Genomic DNA, 15,910 nt, shown 5'->3' with positions numbered 1-15,910 from the left:
CTCTCTCCTTGAACTCTGTGAGCAGGGTGAAATCTCCTGTCATGTGCCTTGAACAACCACTGTCCAAGTACCATAGATTCCTTCTTTTTCCCTGCACACAACAAAATCAAATCAAGTTGATTTTGGTACCCAAGTTTCCTTGGGTCCAGCCTTGTTAGTCTTTTTCCTAGACCTCATACTTCCTGCATCTTTTGACTTAGGTAACTTTGGGTCAACCTTGGTCTCTGATGTAGTTGGTTGAAGTGTAGGGTTAATCACAGTATCATTTAGCACATTTGGTTGAATTTGATAAGGCATAGATTGTGCAAACATATTATTCCACATAGGCATGTTGTATGGCATTTGAGGCATACTGAATGCAGCATATGGCATGTTTGCAAAATGTGCATTAGAATTCTGTTGAGACATAATAGGCATAACATGCAGAGGTGACATAGACATGTTAGGCATGGAAGGAGTTAAAGGCATGGGAGAATTCTTAACAAACTTGCAGTTAGCAGATAGATGATTAACACTTTTACAATGCACACAACTTTTTCTAGGAGCATACTTATCAGGTGTATAATTGTTGTGTTTGTTAATCCCTAACTTCCCATTTCTATTAGATTTCCTTTTGGTTTCCTTTTTATCCTCAACCAATTTAAGCCTATTTTTCAACTGATCTAAATTCATGTGTCCTATATTCACCTTACTGGCATCTTTGGATGTGCTAGCTTCTTCTTTGACAAAGTTCTTGGAAGTTGAACCAAACTTCTTATTGAGATTTTTCAAATTTTTCTTTTCAGAATCACTTGCCTGTTTTAATTGATGAGCCTTCAATGGATGCTCCTTTTCTTCCTTCAACGGATAACTTTCATCATCCGTTGATTCCGCATCCGTTGACAATCAACCAATTAATTCTACTTCCTTTTTATTTTTCTTCCAGACATTCTCACAGAGTGATTCAATTCCCTGAACCTTGACAATCTGAGCACTAACATCCCTAGATGTTTTCCAGGCCTTGATTACATATTGCTCACGTTCTAATTGTTTAGAAAGAATTTCTACTTTTTTTAACAGATTCTTCTAGTTCACTCTCAACAGATAAGCATTTGATTTTAATCTTTTCAAGCTCAATTACCTTACCCTCTAACACATCATTCCTATCACTTAAAAACAAATTATTCTCTTTAATTCTTGTGTTTTTTAGCTAGTGATTTAAGGGAAACACGCAAATGATATAATTCATTGGACATATCATTTATAGCTTCATTGCATTCAATTTTAGAAAGCTGAGAGAGGTCAGTAAAAATTACCTGGTTGCTTGATGAACTAGTTTTATTTTCATCAGAATTAGCCATTAGGGCTAGGTTGACATATTCCATATCATCATCTTCATTGTCTCCATCCGCTGCCCAGTCATCCTGAGTCAGAAAAGCTCTTTCCTTTTGTTTGAGCAAATCAAAATATTTCTTTTTGTAATCCACTTGCTCAAATTTCTTCTTCTCAGAAGTTGGCTTTCTGAACTCATTTACAAAGTGTCCACTTATGCCATAGTTATAACATTTGAACTTAGATTTGTCCACCATGTTCTTGTTTGACTTAGTGAATCTAGCATTTTTCTTGAATTTCATCTTTGCAAACCTCCTGGACAGAAAAGCCAGATGTTTATCAACGTCATCAGAGTCATCTTGAATGGAACTATCTTCAACCTCAGCTACTTGCTCTTTTCCCTTGCTTGATTCTGATTTGCTTGTGCCAATTTTGAGACTTGGCATTGTCTTTTCTTCATTCCTGGCTTCAGTCTTCTCATTGTCAGCTACAAGTGCAACTGATCCACCTTTTCTCTTTTCCTTTTCCAACAGCTCATCTTTCTCCATCTCAAGTTCATAGGTCTTCAAAATTCCATATAATCTTTCAAGTGTGAAGTCCTTATAATCTTGAGAATTCCTTAGTAAATCAGTCATAGGCTTCCATTCCTTTGGTAGAGACCTCAGAAATTTTAAGTTGGAATCCTTGACTTGGTACACTCTGCCATACAGCTTCAATCCATTCAACAGTTTCTGAAATCTATTGAAGGTATCATTCAGTGATTCTCCTTCTTCAAAATGAAAGTATTCATACTGTTGAATGAGAAGCTGCATTTTGTTTTCTCTAACTTGTTCAGTACCTTCACAGATAAGTTGCACAGTATCCCAAATTTCCTTAGCAGTTTGGCTGTTAATGACATTATCAAACATATCTTGATCTAGGCCGTTAAACAGAATGTTCATGGCTTTCTTGTCCTTGTGAACCTCTTCAATATCTTCATCAGTCCATTCTGCTTTTGACTTGGGAATAGACTCTCCAACAGCAACTGTGGCAGTTGCAGCTGTGGTCACCTTGTGAGGGATGTGAGGACCATTTTCAATGCAGTTGATGTAGCTTTCATCTTGAGAGAGAAGATGTAGATGCATCTTCACTTTCCAGTGATGATAATTATCTCTTTCCAGGATTGGAATCTTTACACCAATATCCTTCTTACTCATGATGTTAGTAGAATAGATCTTTAAACTCTTTGTAAGTTAAGAGCTTGCTCTGATACCAATTGTTATTCCCAAGGAACTAACAATGAGATTTAAAGAAGGGGGGTTGAATGTAAATCTCAAAACTTTTTCAAGTTTTGAGCAGTTTCAAAGGCTAAGTGTTTTGATGAACAGTTGTGTGTGAATTGCTTTGAGCAGGTGCAGACAGATATGTATTCAAGACACAAATGTAAAGAACACAAAGGCTTCAAAAACTTTTCTGGTGGATTTGTTGTTCCACCAGAGATGTGTATTTCAGAAAATCTTTGATTCAAAGAATTGATCACAGATGCGTCCTAGTACAAACTAGATAATTTTCTCTCTGGATTTTTCTAAACAGCTCTGGAAAAATTCACACTCTAATTACTAGCTGCAACTTGGTTTATATATCACCAAGTTTACAAGTGAAGACAAAAATACAAATACAATTAAAAAGGTTCTTTACATATTTTTTCTTCATTTCTCTATCCAATGCAATCTAGGATAATCTGTGAATCCTTGAATACTTCCTTGTTTGCAGCAGAATGGAAATGCTGCATTTCTTGATTCCTCCATGAGGCTACCTCATTCCAATTATCTCTATCAACCCATGTGCCTCTATCAGCTTATGAATTGTCACTGTCAACTGCTATTGAACAAAGCATCCGTTGAAGCTTCCATCCGTTGAAAGCTTTATCCGTTGATGGCTTTATCCGTTGATGCACTTATCCGTTGATGCTTTATCAGTTGAAGCATTATCCGTTGATGCATTAGCAGTTGAAGCTTTATCCGTTGATGCACTCATCCGTTGATGGATGTTATCCGTTGAAGCTTTAGACACATCTGTTGAAGCTTTGTTTCTCATCCGTTGAAGGCCTTTAACTTATCAGTTGATACTACTTCATTTATACAAAATTACAAGGCATGAAATATTTACAATTAGCCCTCCTATTTGCATATCCACTAGTAGTCAACATGACTTATAATTTCCCACAACATCTAAGAATTATAACTTAAATACAGAAACTGAAATGTGCTACAATACTAAACTTATTTATAAGTAAAGCTACTCCATCAACAGATAGCCAGAATGGTCTTATCCGTTGAGGCTACAAACACTAGATTTCTACTTAAGTGTTTTGTTTAACTTATCATCAAACTAATACATATATTCCTAACAAATCTCTAGAACTGGATCCTCCCCCATGATCTATGCTGTCTCCATCAGCATTTTCTGATGCTCCCCATGAAGTTATGCTCTCTGAGATTCCAGAATTTGAGTTGGATCCTTTAAGAATTGAAGAATCAGAGTTTCCAGAATTGTCAGAATTTGGCTCATCAGCACTTGATGAATCAGAACTTGAAGAGCCAGTGACAGGTTCTGATACTTCTTGAGAGTCTTGAGATGTGGTATGATCATCGGCTTGCTCCCCCTGAACAGGTGTATTTTCCTTTGGAGCAATTACCATAATTTAAATGACATCAGAATTTAACCCGTCAGAACTTACAGGATCAAGATTTAGGTCATCAGAATTTATAGAATCAGAATTTATATCTTCATTTTCAAATCTCAGCTGATCATGATCATTGAAATCTTCAAGTCCAGTAATCTTTTTATCATCAAAAGATACATTGATAGATTCCATGACAACCCTTATTCTTAAATTGTAGACTCTGAAGGCTTTTGTGGAAAGTGGATATCCAACAAAAATTCCTTCATCAGCTTTTAGACCAAATTTTGACAGTTGTTCAGGATGAGTCTTAAGAATAAAACACTTGCATCCAAATACATGAAAATATTTCAGGTTTGGCTTCTTTTTCTTCACCATCTCATATAGTATTTTTCCATGCTTGTTTATGAGTGTAGCATTCTGTGTAAAAAAAGCAGTCTACACAGATTCAACCCAAAAATAGGTTGGTAGCTTTGCTTCATCAAGCATAGTTCGTGCAGCTTCAATAAGAGTCATGTTCTTTCTTTCTACAACTCTATTCTGCTGTGGAGTTCCATGTGCAGAAAATTCCTGCTTTATCCCATGCTCTTTGCAGAACTCTTCCATGATTGAATTCTTGAACTCAGTGCCATTATTACTTCTTATTATTTTTACAGAATCTTTGACTAACTTATCCAGCTGTCTGACATGATTAGTTAGAGTAGATGCAGTTTCATTCTTCTTGTGCAAGAAATATACCCAAGTGTATCTTGTGAACTCATCCACTATAACCATAGCATATTTCTCCTTTGCAATGGACATGACATTGGCTGGACCAAATAGATAAACATGCAGTAAGTGATAAGGCTCAAGAATTGAGAATTCAGTTTTGCTCTTGAATGAAGATTTTCTTTATTTTGCCTTTTGACATGAGTCACAAAGACCATCAGGAGCAAATACTGATTTTAGCAGTCCTCTCACAAGATCTTTCTTTACTAGCTCATTTATGTTGAAATTTAAACGAGAGAGTCTCTTATGCCAATTCCATCTTTCTTCAATTGATGCTCTGCTAAATAGACAGATGGCGGAACCATCAGAATTTATTGAAAGTCTGGCTTCATATATGTTACCATGTCTGTAACCTTTCAGAACCACTTTGCCTGTAGAATTACTTACAACTTCACAGTGTTCTTCAAAGAAATCCACATGATAACCTCTGTCACAGATTTGACTCACACTTAGCAGATTGTGTTTAAGTCCTGAGATAAGAGCTATTGATTCAATTATAACATTCCCAAGATTGATATTGCCATATCCCAGAATCTTTCCCATGTTTCCATCTCCATAAAAAACTCCTGGGCCAGCTTTCTCCACAAAGTCTGATAGCAGGGCTTTATTTCCAGTCATATGTCCTGAACATCCACTGTCCAGAACTAGGATGTTTTTCCTATTGCCCTGCAATCACAAAGACCAGTATTGGTTAGTTTTAAGGACCCAGACTTGCTTGGATCCTTTGGCCTTATTAAGTTTGTTAGCATTTGCAGCGGATTTAGTTTCAGAGTTTATGCTAACATGCTTTTTATCAGACTTTATATCAGACTTTGCATCAGACTTTACACTAGAAGGAATTACACTAACTTTCTTTAAAGAAGGCTTTATTTCATAATAATCATAGTAGAAACTATGATATTCCTTACATGTATAAATGGAATGCCATAAACTACCAGAATGAAAATAAGGATTTTGTGGTTTAAACCTAACAGGATGACTCTTAACTCCTGATTTAGGAGGTAAAGAGTTTATATCTTTATTTTTCCAGCAAAAAGAAGCAAGATGGTTAGAGTTTCCACAATTATAGCATTTCTTTCTAGGAGCATTATGAACATGTATATAATTATTGCTTTTATTCACACCTTCCTTTCCATTCTTATTTTTCCTAGCTTCCTTTACCTTGTTCATATTTTTAATCTCTTTCAGCTTATACTTAAGCTGCTTCTTTAACATTAAGCCGACCTTTACCACAGTTGGTTAGTCCTGTTTCAATTTGTCAGAAGTTGACTTTTCTTTGACTTTTGTTTTAGAGTCTTTCATCTTTTCAGATTTTGACTTGTCAAAATTTGACAGAAACTTGACAGGATTAATTTTAGGCTTTTCAGCTTTCTTGGTAAATTTTGGTTTAGATGACACAGTTTCTTTTTCTTCTTTATCATCTAGGTAACCTAGTCCTTCTTTCCAATTTCCATTTTCTAAGATTTTCTGAGTTATTCTTCCAGAGTTAGTCCAAGTTTTGATTATCTCCTTTTCCTTTTCCAGCTTAGATTTAAGAGATTTATTCAATTTTAGCAGTTCATCTCTAACATACAAAGCCTCATCTCTTTCTTTCTGAGTTTGATGAAATATAACTAACTCTTTTCCTAAGTAGTCATTTCTGTTTTAAGAGCAAGACTTTCAGATTTTAATCTTTCATTTTCTAAAGTCTGATCTCTAAAACTAATGAACATGGTTTTAAGATATAATCTTAGCTCATAAATATCATCAGTATAAAAAGCAAGAGTTGAATGAGGTACCTTCAATTCAGCAGTTCCAGAACTGCTATCAGCATTTGCCATCAAGGCATAGTTCACCTCTTCTTCAGAATCTGAAGTGTCTGCCCAGTTTTTCTTCTTTGTGATAAGTGCCTAGCCTTTACCACTTTTTCCTTTCTTGCAGTCAGGAGAGATGTGGCCTCTTTCACCATAACTGTAGCATTTGACATTTGAGTTGTTAACTCTGCCAGACTTTCCTCCTTTGCCTTCAGATGTTTAACCCTTTCTTTTCAGAACTTCCACCTTTCCTAGAAAACTTCTTGCCCTTTCTGAATTTCTTGTAGGCTATCTTTGTGATACCCTTCACCATAAGAGCACACAGTTGCATCGTCTCTGCATCAACATCCACTTCAGATAAATTTTTAGATTCTGAATCATCATCATCAGAATACGATGACTCTGAATAGGACTGTATGATGAGAGTCTTTCCTTTGCCCCTCTTTGAGACAACCACTTTAGGAGATTCCTCATCAGCTTTAAGAGCAACTGTCTTTGACTTTATTCAATGCCTTTTACTCCTTTGATCCATCTCAAGTTCATGAGTCTTCAGCATACAATAAATTTCATCAAGAGTAGTTTCAGCAAGGTTATAGTTGTCTCTTATGGTAGTAGACTTCAAATCCTAATTTTCAGGAAGAGCTAAAAGGAATTTTAGATTTGAATCTTCAAGATCATATTTCTTGTCCACCAGTGACAAATCATTCAAGAGTTTAGCAAAACTGTCATATAAATCAGTTAATGATTCATCAGCTTTTGAATCAAAGTGTTCATACTCTTGTGTGAGTATAGTCTTCCTGTTCTTTTTTATGGCTTCAGTTCCCTGGTATCTTGTCTCCAAAGTATCCCATATTTCCTTTGCAGTCTTGCATCCAATTACCCTATTTGACATGACATTGTCAATTGCACTATGAAGTAGATGCCTTACCCTTGCATCCTTGGTAATAGATGAGATGTCTTCAGGTGTGTAATCATATTTCTCCTTTGGTATCATCTTTGCTGGTTGATCAGCAACTGCAACAGAGAGCTTGGTAGGCTTATATGGTCCATCATTAATTCTATCAAGGTATTTTGAATATGTGGCTTCCAGAAATATAACCATCTTTACCTTCCATATAGGATACTCAGATGCTCTCAAGATAGGAACCATAATACTCTCATATCGACTGTGGGTTTGATTGTTTTGAGTATCTTGAGTTTTGGTGGGCTTAGGTGGAGTTTGTGTTTCGTCAGACATGATTGTAAACTGGATCTCACTGTTTGTATATCAACAGAGACGCTCTGATACCACTTGTTAGGTCACATAACACTATAGAAGGGGGTTGAATATAGTGTTTATACAATCAAATCGATTTAGAACAACACAAGAATATAACAGTAATCAAGTTTATTCAATATAATAAGCTCTGTTACAAAGTAGGTTAAACTACTCTCTCAGTGATGAACAATATCACTAAGAGCTGCTAGGGTTACAATAAATAATCTTTCTCGTGAATGATAACACATATAGTGTAAACCCTAAGCTATGTTTATATAGTACACAGTTACAAGATATCTTCTAATTGATATGAAATATATCTCTTCCTAAAATATATCTTTCAGATATTATCTTCTGTAGTCCTATAGCTGTCCAACTCTCCATGCATATCTTTATTTGTTTAATCCAGGTCCTCTCATGTAAATCAGCCGCATTCCTTATCTGAAGTCTTCCCGTACTTAAGTCCTGATATATCTTCTGACGCCTTAAGTTCTGATATAAGTCCTGACTTCAGTAAGTTCTGATTTCTAGTAAGCTCTGATAAGTCCTAATATTAAGTTCTGAAACTAAACATAACAGATTAGACATGACATCATAAATATATCTAACATCTTCCTAGAATTTGATCCAAGTTAAATGTTATAGCAACTTGAGCTTTGTGTGTGTATGTGTTTATGATACAAAATCAAAAAAAACAAACAACTACTCAAAACTTAATAGTTTTATTTGTTAGAATAATAGATCCCTGCCACCCCAAATATTTCTCACAAATTATGAGGGACATGAAAGGCAAATTTATGCCCCAAAGATGGACGCCCGTGATCCACTCTTCGACCCATATATGGGCTTTCGAGTGAGGGGGAGTGTTAGAATAATATAAGATCCTGGAAAGGGCCATTCTCTAACACCTTGAGGTTTTAGAGTAACTGGTTCTTTGATAGTATTAAATTTGAATGTTACTACAACCTAAGTTTGTAAAAATACAATCTTAGATTCCATTTTTTTAGAGAGTTTTATGTATTTTTGCACTCCTAAGCTCTTTGGAACTCAGTTATAGAATATGCAAAAATTGTACAGCTATAAAGAAGGTCCAATACACTCATAAGACCGTGTACAAGGATGCCTTTTATATTTTTGGATAACTTGTAAATGATACAATGAGAGATTCATGTATGCACTATTACAAGTAGAATGTTGGCACCCTACACCTTTTATCCACGAGATATACCAGGTTCATCAAGCTGATTTTCCATAAATTACTCTCAACTCTATATCCTAGACTTTCCTTGGCATTCCATATTTCATGAAACAATCACTCACAGATTGACAGTCTAATTATCCTTTATCTAAAAAGCTTCCAGTTATTTGCTTTATTTCGAACCTCGAGATTTTCTAAGTCTTCATTCGATAACTCTGAGTTTACCTGTTAGAGAACTGATTTTGCATATTTCTCGAGTCAGTTGAATTTTCCAGGTTGCTCAGACTTCTTCGATTGGCTCGTTTAGAACTTCTCGAATTAGTACACTTGCACTTCTCGAGTCATTACAAATGGACTTCTCGAATCAGTGTTAATGAACTTCTTGAATTCACGCATCGAATGAGCTCCAAGACTTCTCGAATTTGTACATTTAGGCACTTTTCGATTGGTTTAGTCTGAATTTCTTGAATTTGGACTTAGTTAAAAGTCTTTGCTGCAACTCCTTTTTTTATTTCTTTCTTGATTTTCAGGCCATGATCATAGATCTTATTTTATAAACCATCCGGTCATTTATTTACTCCAATGTCCCATTATAGAATCAGCTAGAATATATGTAAGGATTCACTGTTAAGTGGTTGCAAAAAAAAATAGGCTTGTTGAAGACCTCATTTTGCAGGTCTCCATAACTAAAAATGTGCTAATTATTTCTGGAGAAAATAAAGTTTTAAGGCGGGCTGCTTTTAATTTTTTATTGAAATGCGTGCATAACAAATTCTCAAAATGACTAGTTAAGCGTATCATGCCTTCAATTCTTGTTAGAGTGGGTGTATATACCAGATTTTCCAGTCTAGTGTTGAGATTCTTAAAGGTATGGTGAACGATTGACTTTTACACCAAATAAATTGTTTTGAGGTATTCAACAATTCCGAAACCTTGTCATACATTGGATATTCATCAGAAAAGGGCAGTGACGTCGGTCCTGTCTTGGATACTGCATAAAGTTTTGGTCTGGTTACGAGTAGAAATACAACGAGCCTACTGGCGTTGCCTCGTGATTGATCATCAGCTGCAACAAAGCATCAAATTTTAATCCAATCTAATTCAATGCTTTAAAGCCAATAAAGGCTTGTAAAAATTTGAAATTTTTAAATCTTCACACGAATAGTTGATATATCTATCATGTGATGGTGTATTTTTTATTTTCAAAGATATGTTTTTCTTGCCTCAACTGATTTCCCGTATGGATTGACCGTTGAGATTTAAATTATTGTTAAAGCCACTGTTTCTCCATTACCATATGTTTTAATGAGAAGTATTGTAAATTATCAAAATCGTTTTGATATTGTTGAGGTGATACAATATCGGATTACTTAAATTTTTCAGGGGTTTAGAAACTTATTTTTTAAAATTTTCTACATGATAGCAGATATCGATTTTATGTGAAAAAACATATTAGTTTTACAACTATCATATTATGCTTTGTTAACACACTTGATGAGAATTTCTTTAGCTCATATTTGCATGTTATACATTTAACCTTCCACTGAAAGGTAGATTGACGATGTTTAACTGTGAAGTTCAAAGAAAGAAGAGAAAGATGCGATTAGGAAGATGGTTGGTTCAGAGTATTCGAAAATAGAGTAAAATTTATTATATCAAGTCTATTTTCATTTATTAGTTATGTTATGGAATAATTTGACATGGTATACTTCTTGTTGAACTTATACACCTGGTGCAAGTTTTAGGCTCATAGATGTTGAAAAAAGTAATAAAAGAATAAAATATGTGGAATTTGAAATCTTGTTTCAAGCACTATAACCTAGAAGATCTTGGTATAATTAGGATCACAAATGTTATGTTTCAATTGTTGGACAACTGCTATTGAGAGTTAAGCGTTACAACAAAATCCTAAAACCTCGGATTTTGAGGCGTTACAGAAATTCAGCATATAATTTTACTTAAATCTTATATAACTTTGTTAAATTAATTTTTTTCATGAAAATAATTTTTTTGACATGAAAATTAGAGTTAATAATTTTAAGTCACATGTTATAGTGTTCTTTATTATTTTATTTATAAGGGTACTTTTTGGTAGCGATCCAAAATAATAAACGACACAATTAATAAAGTAACTTATTCAAAAATCGTGTATTCCGAGCATGAATTTTAATGTAAACATAATTTTTATTGTATTTCAACAGGTAGATATTAAATATTTCATTGAAGTTTTACGTCCAGTTTGGTGGGGGTTAGATTTCAGGGTGTACTTTGAAGACTTGGAGTCTATGTGGAAGTCCAAGAATATTTTCCAACAGGTAAGTCTCAAATCAGCTTGGTCCAGTATATTAATATCTACTCTTTGGACTATTTGGTTGCATAGGAATCTTTGTATTTTTTAGAAAGCTCTAGATTACAAGCAAGATTTTATTCTGATTCAAAGTAGAGTTTTGGAGTGGGGTATTTCTAATGGCATTATCCGTAAAAAAAAGAGTTGCTTGGTGGATTCATAATCCAATAGGTGTGGTTACAACAAGTGAAAAGAATTCATGGTGGAAATTGATTAATAAGAACAATGTTAATATTGTGGCATTTATAGATGGTAGCATTAAAAGAGATGTTAAAGGCAAGATTTTGGCTGGCATTGGAGGTGTGATACAATCTGCTTCAGGGGTAGTTTTACTGCAATTTGTTGGTCCTCCAACGGTCTATAATGTATCTGATGTGGAATGCTATGCATTAGAAGTGTTATTTTTATTGCTGAAAGATAGCAATTGGGAAAATAGTCACATTCTAGTGTTCTCGGATAATATGAAATAGTTAAACAGTTGGATATGGATGTTCTACAGGTGAAACTTTGGAATGAAATTCGGTTGGAGGTTCAGTTAAGGTATGTTAGTAGAAATTTGAATGGAATGGAAAATGGGCATGTAAAAAGAGAATTGTTCTTAAATAATTAGAGGTTATTAAATAGTGAATTTGTGGTACAAATTTTTTAATTTTAGGTACTAGTGATGTTTCTCAATTTAGTAGATTTTATAGGTATAATTACTTGTGAATAAAGTTTTAATGATATATTGGGGGTTTACTTGGGGAAACTGAAAAGCATAAGATATCCTCTCAGAAGTGTAAACGTTTTCTTGGGGGAGTAGTTTTGGAGGCTGTAGAGTCATTATGGAAACCTGGGGCTGCATATGGAAGTAGTATATATAGGGGTTTCCTGCATGCAACATGACATATTAATCGTCTCAGTTCAGATCAAAACTATTCAGTTAAGGGAAGTGAGTTTTAGGGTTTTTTAGTATTTCTTCATCAAAGCAGTCTCAATGGAAGAAGAGAATGTAAATGTCAATTCAAGGTGGTTAATGCCCAGTAAAGGAGTGGTGAAATGCAACGTGCACAGCTTCTTCTCACAAGAAACTTTGCCAAATGGGAAACACTCAGGTATTGGGGCTGTTTTTAGGGATTTTGTGAGGTTATTCTGCATATGACTGGTGGATCATTGGGGTTTAAGGACCAGAGAGAGAATGTGTTTCATGCTCTATTGGAAGGTCTTAAGGAGGCCTATTTCGAGGGTTATAAGAAGCTCATCCTCGAGACTGGCCATATAGACGCTTACTGGGTGTTGTTTAATTCAACAGTGGTGGGAGGGAGACCGCAGTATGAGCATGTGATATGGCAACTCAATCAGAGAAAGTCTGATAAAAATTATAAGTTTGAGTTGAGGTTGGTGGAGAGAGAGGCTAATGAGTTAGCTGTGTATATTGCTGAGTATGGTGCAAATCACTGGAATAGAATGGTTATAGTGGAAGAAGATTACGGAAGAATTGAAGAGCTCTGGTACTTGGAAATGGGTCTGGAAATCATTGATCAAAGTTTTCGAGCAGTTAGGCAGAGTGAAATTGAGCCAACAGTTTTAGAGGATGAGGTTTTTGATCCTCAGGAAGGGGAGTTGCCTTAGGATGCAGAGGTTAACAGCGATCAAGTTCAAGGTTTAGTTTTGATTTTGCATGATGAGGAAGCTGATGCAGAGGGGGTTGATGTTGGTGCAGACTTGGCTGAGCTGGAGATTATGGTGGGTTTGCATATGGCTGGAGCTCCGGAAGGAGCTGGCGGTGTTCTGGGAATGGCTAAAGAAGTTGAGCTTTGATCAGGAGTAGTCGGGCTACTTGGTTTCTGCAAGAATGAGAGGGGGAAGAAGAAGGCTGATGGGGTAGCCCATCGGTCATTTATTAATTATTACGGTTAGGTCACACACACTGTAGAGGGGTGAATACAGTGTATAATACAATCAAATCGAATATTAATATCTTAAGTAACAGAAAACAAACTTTATTGAAACAATAAACTCTGTTACAGTATGGAACTGTTACCTCTCAGTGATGAACAAATATCACGAGAGCTACTAGGGTTACAATGAATAATCTTCTCGAATATGATAACACTTATAGTGTAAACCCTATGTCTGTGTTTATATACTACACAGTTACAAGATAATCGCTAATTGATATGGAATATAATTCTGCTTCCTAAAATATATCAATCAGATATCTTTTCTTCGAAGTATTCCATTCTTCACGGAACTCCTTCTTCATGCATATCTCTTCTTATGTTTATCTTGATCTTCTTTCCTTTAATCAGCTACTGTCCTTATCTGATCGTCCTTCAGCACTTAAGTTCTGATATCTAACTTCTGATGATTATCTCCTGATAATATAAGTACTGATATCCTTAAGTCCTGACTTCCAGTATAAGTACTGATCAACGATTAAGTATTGATTTCTCATGTTAAGTAAGATTTGAAATCTAAACATAAATTATATTAGCCATTACATTATCAAATATATCTAACAATCTCCCCCAACTTGTAAATTAGCATAATATACAAGTTTAACAGATATTTGATGATGTCAAAAATATTAAGTACAAATGCATGAGAATTAGACTAGATAACTACAACTTACAGTCCTTAAAGCTTTACCAATATTCAACTTCTGATAACAACTTCAGTCTGTACAAATATCAGAATTTAAGCAGTTGTAGATCTTCGACTTGGCTTCATCATCTGATCTCTCTGATGTCAGGAGTTGTTCTGAGATAGTTCTTCAACAAACATTTCTCAGCATATCTGAGTTCATCAATCATTCTCCTTTTGGCATCTTTAAGCTCTGCAGTATCTTCACCAATTTGAAAGATTGCAGCTCTGAGATCATTGATCTTTGCTTTTCTTATATCCTGATCCAGTCTGATCAAATAAGCTTTATCAGACTCAAGATTGACTTCAACAGCCCTGTACCCCAGAAAGGTAGTTATAATCTTAGCAGTGTTGGGCTTCATTTCAACTATATCACCATTGTGATCTCTGTACTTTGGAACGTATGTGCTGTCAGACTTAACAGAATAAAGCCTTTTCTATCTCTGAATCTGTTCTTTCAAATAGTTTGCAGCAGTTCCTGTTATTCTGTCATCCACTTGAAGTAAGAATAGTACATGCTCCAATTCTTCAAAATACTTCAATAGAATGGCATTTTATCTTATATAAGAAACCATACCATCTGTCATGAAATACAACAAGATGTATTCTTTCAAGTAGGTATGGTAAACCATCTGTACAGATTCCAGTTGATTCAATCTCTCAGGAGTTGCTCCAATACCTGGTTCACTCAAGGAAGTCGGATCATTGGTAGTGTTATGTATTCTTCTTTCATCAGCACTTCCCAATCCAGTTTTATCTCTTGCTTCCTTTCCAGCAACTACTCTAGCTTCAAAACCACTTGCAGTAGTCTTCAAAGGTTGAGTCTATTTTGCTTTAGTGAATCCTGGTAGGAGTGTCTTTGGTCTATCTTCTGATATCAAGTTAACTTGAGCTATGTCAGAGGTTACTTGCTTCTTCTGAATATCAGAACTTACAATTTCTTGACTCTGAACAACTTGAGCCATGTCAGAGGTTGTTTTAAGAATTTTTCTTGAAGTCAGAGCAAGATTATCCTTTTCATCAGTAATTTCTTCATCCTCTGGAGGCACATAAACCTTGATAGGTTCACCAACCTTTTCTTTACCCTTGGATCTTGGATCTATCCGCGGTTGTGATCTAGCAAATGTTGCTTCAGTATATGTCCTTTCTTTGATCACAATGTCTTTGAGTTTTGGAAGTGGCTTTTTACCAGAAGCTTCAGATTTAGATGTGACTTTCTCTGATTTAAGTCTGGCTTCTTCTTCCATTAAACTTTCCAAGTCCATTCCTGGATTTTCCTGAAGAAATAACTGTCTTGACATTTCGTCATCAAGATCTTAAAGTTCATCAGAACTTATCCTTTTACCAGCAGCAGAACTTATTCTTTTCCCAGTATCAGAACTTGTCCTGTGACTTGTGATTTCAGCTTTTCTTGATGTGAATCTTCTACCTTGACTATAACCTCTACCCATTCCAGGGTTTTCTTGATCATCTTTTTCATCATCCTTCTCTGTCAGTATCTTGTCAGTCTTGCATTTGGACTTAATTACTTTCTCCCCCTTTTTGGCATCAGCAGGTAGTAGAAGAGAGATAAGCAATTCCACTGAGGATTGGATTTCAGTCAGTTGTGATTGCTGAGAAGCTTGATTTTTCAGAATATCATCAATCTGAGCTTCTCAATATAAGCAATCCTGTCAAAGGTAGGTTGGAAGAACTTTTTCTTATCAATTTTCCAAACTTATTCATGTTTGATAAATTCTTCCTGAATCTTGTGTAGCTCTGCATGAGTAGTTGAGTGAAGACCTTGTAGATGTTTAGTACTCAATGCAGTGACTCTAAGCTGGGTTTTGAAATCATCAGAATTTAACATTTCATCAGCTTTAGTCAAGTGCTCAGCAAGATGCTTTTCAGTTGGAACACATGAAACTGAGTTCCATTCCTTAGTCCACTCCTGTCCTGCAGGAGTTTC

Source organism: Apium graveolens, chromosome 8, assembly GCF_009905375.1.
Source record: "Apium graveolens cultivar Ventura chromosome 8, ASM990537v1, whole genome shotgun sequence".
NCBI classification, from domain to species: Eukaryota; Viridiplantae; Streptophyta; class Magnoliopsida; order Apiales; family Apiaceae; genus Apium; species Apium graveolens.
Note: the sequence above shows the minus strand (reverse complement) of the source record.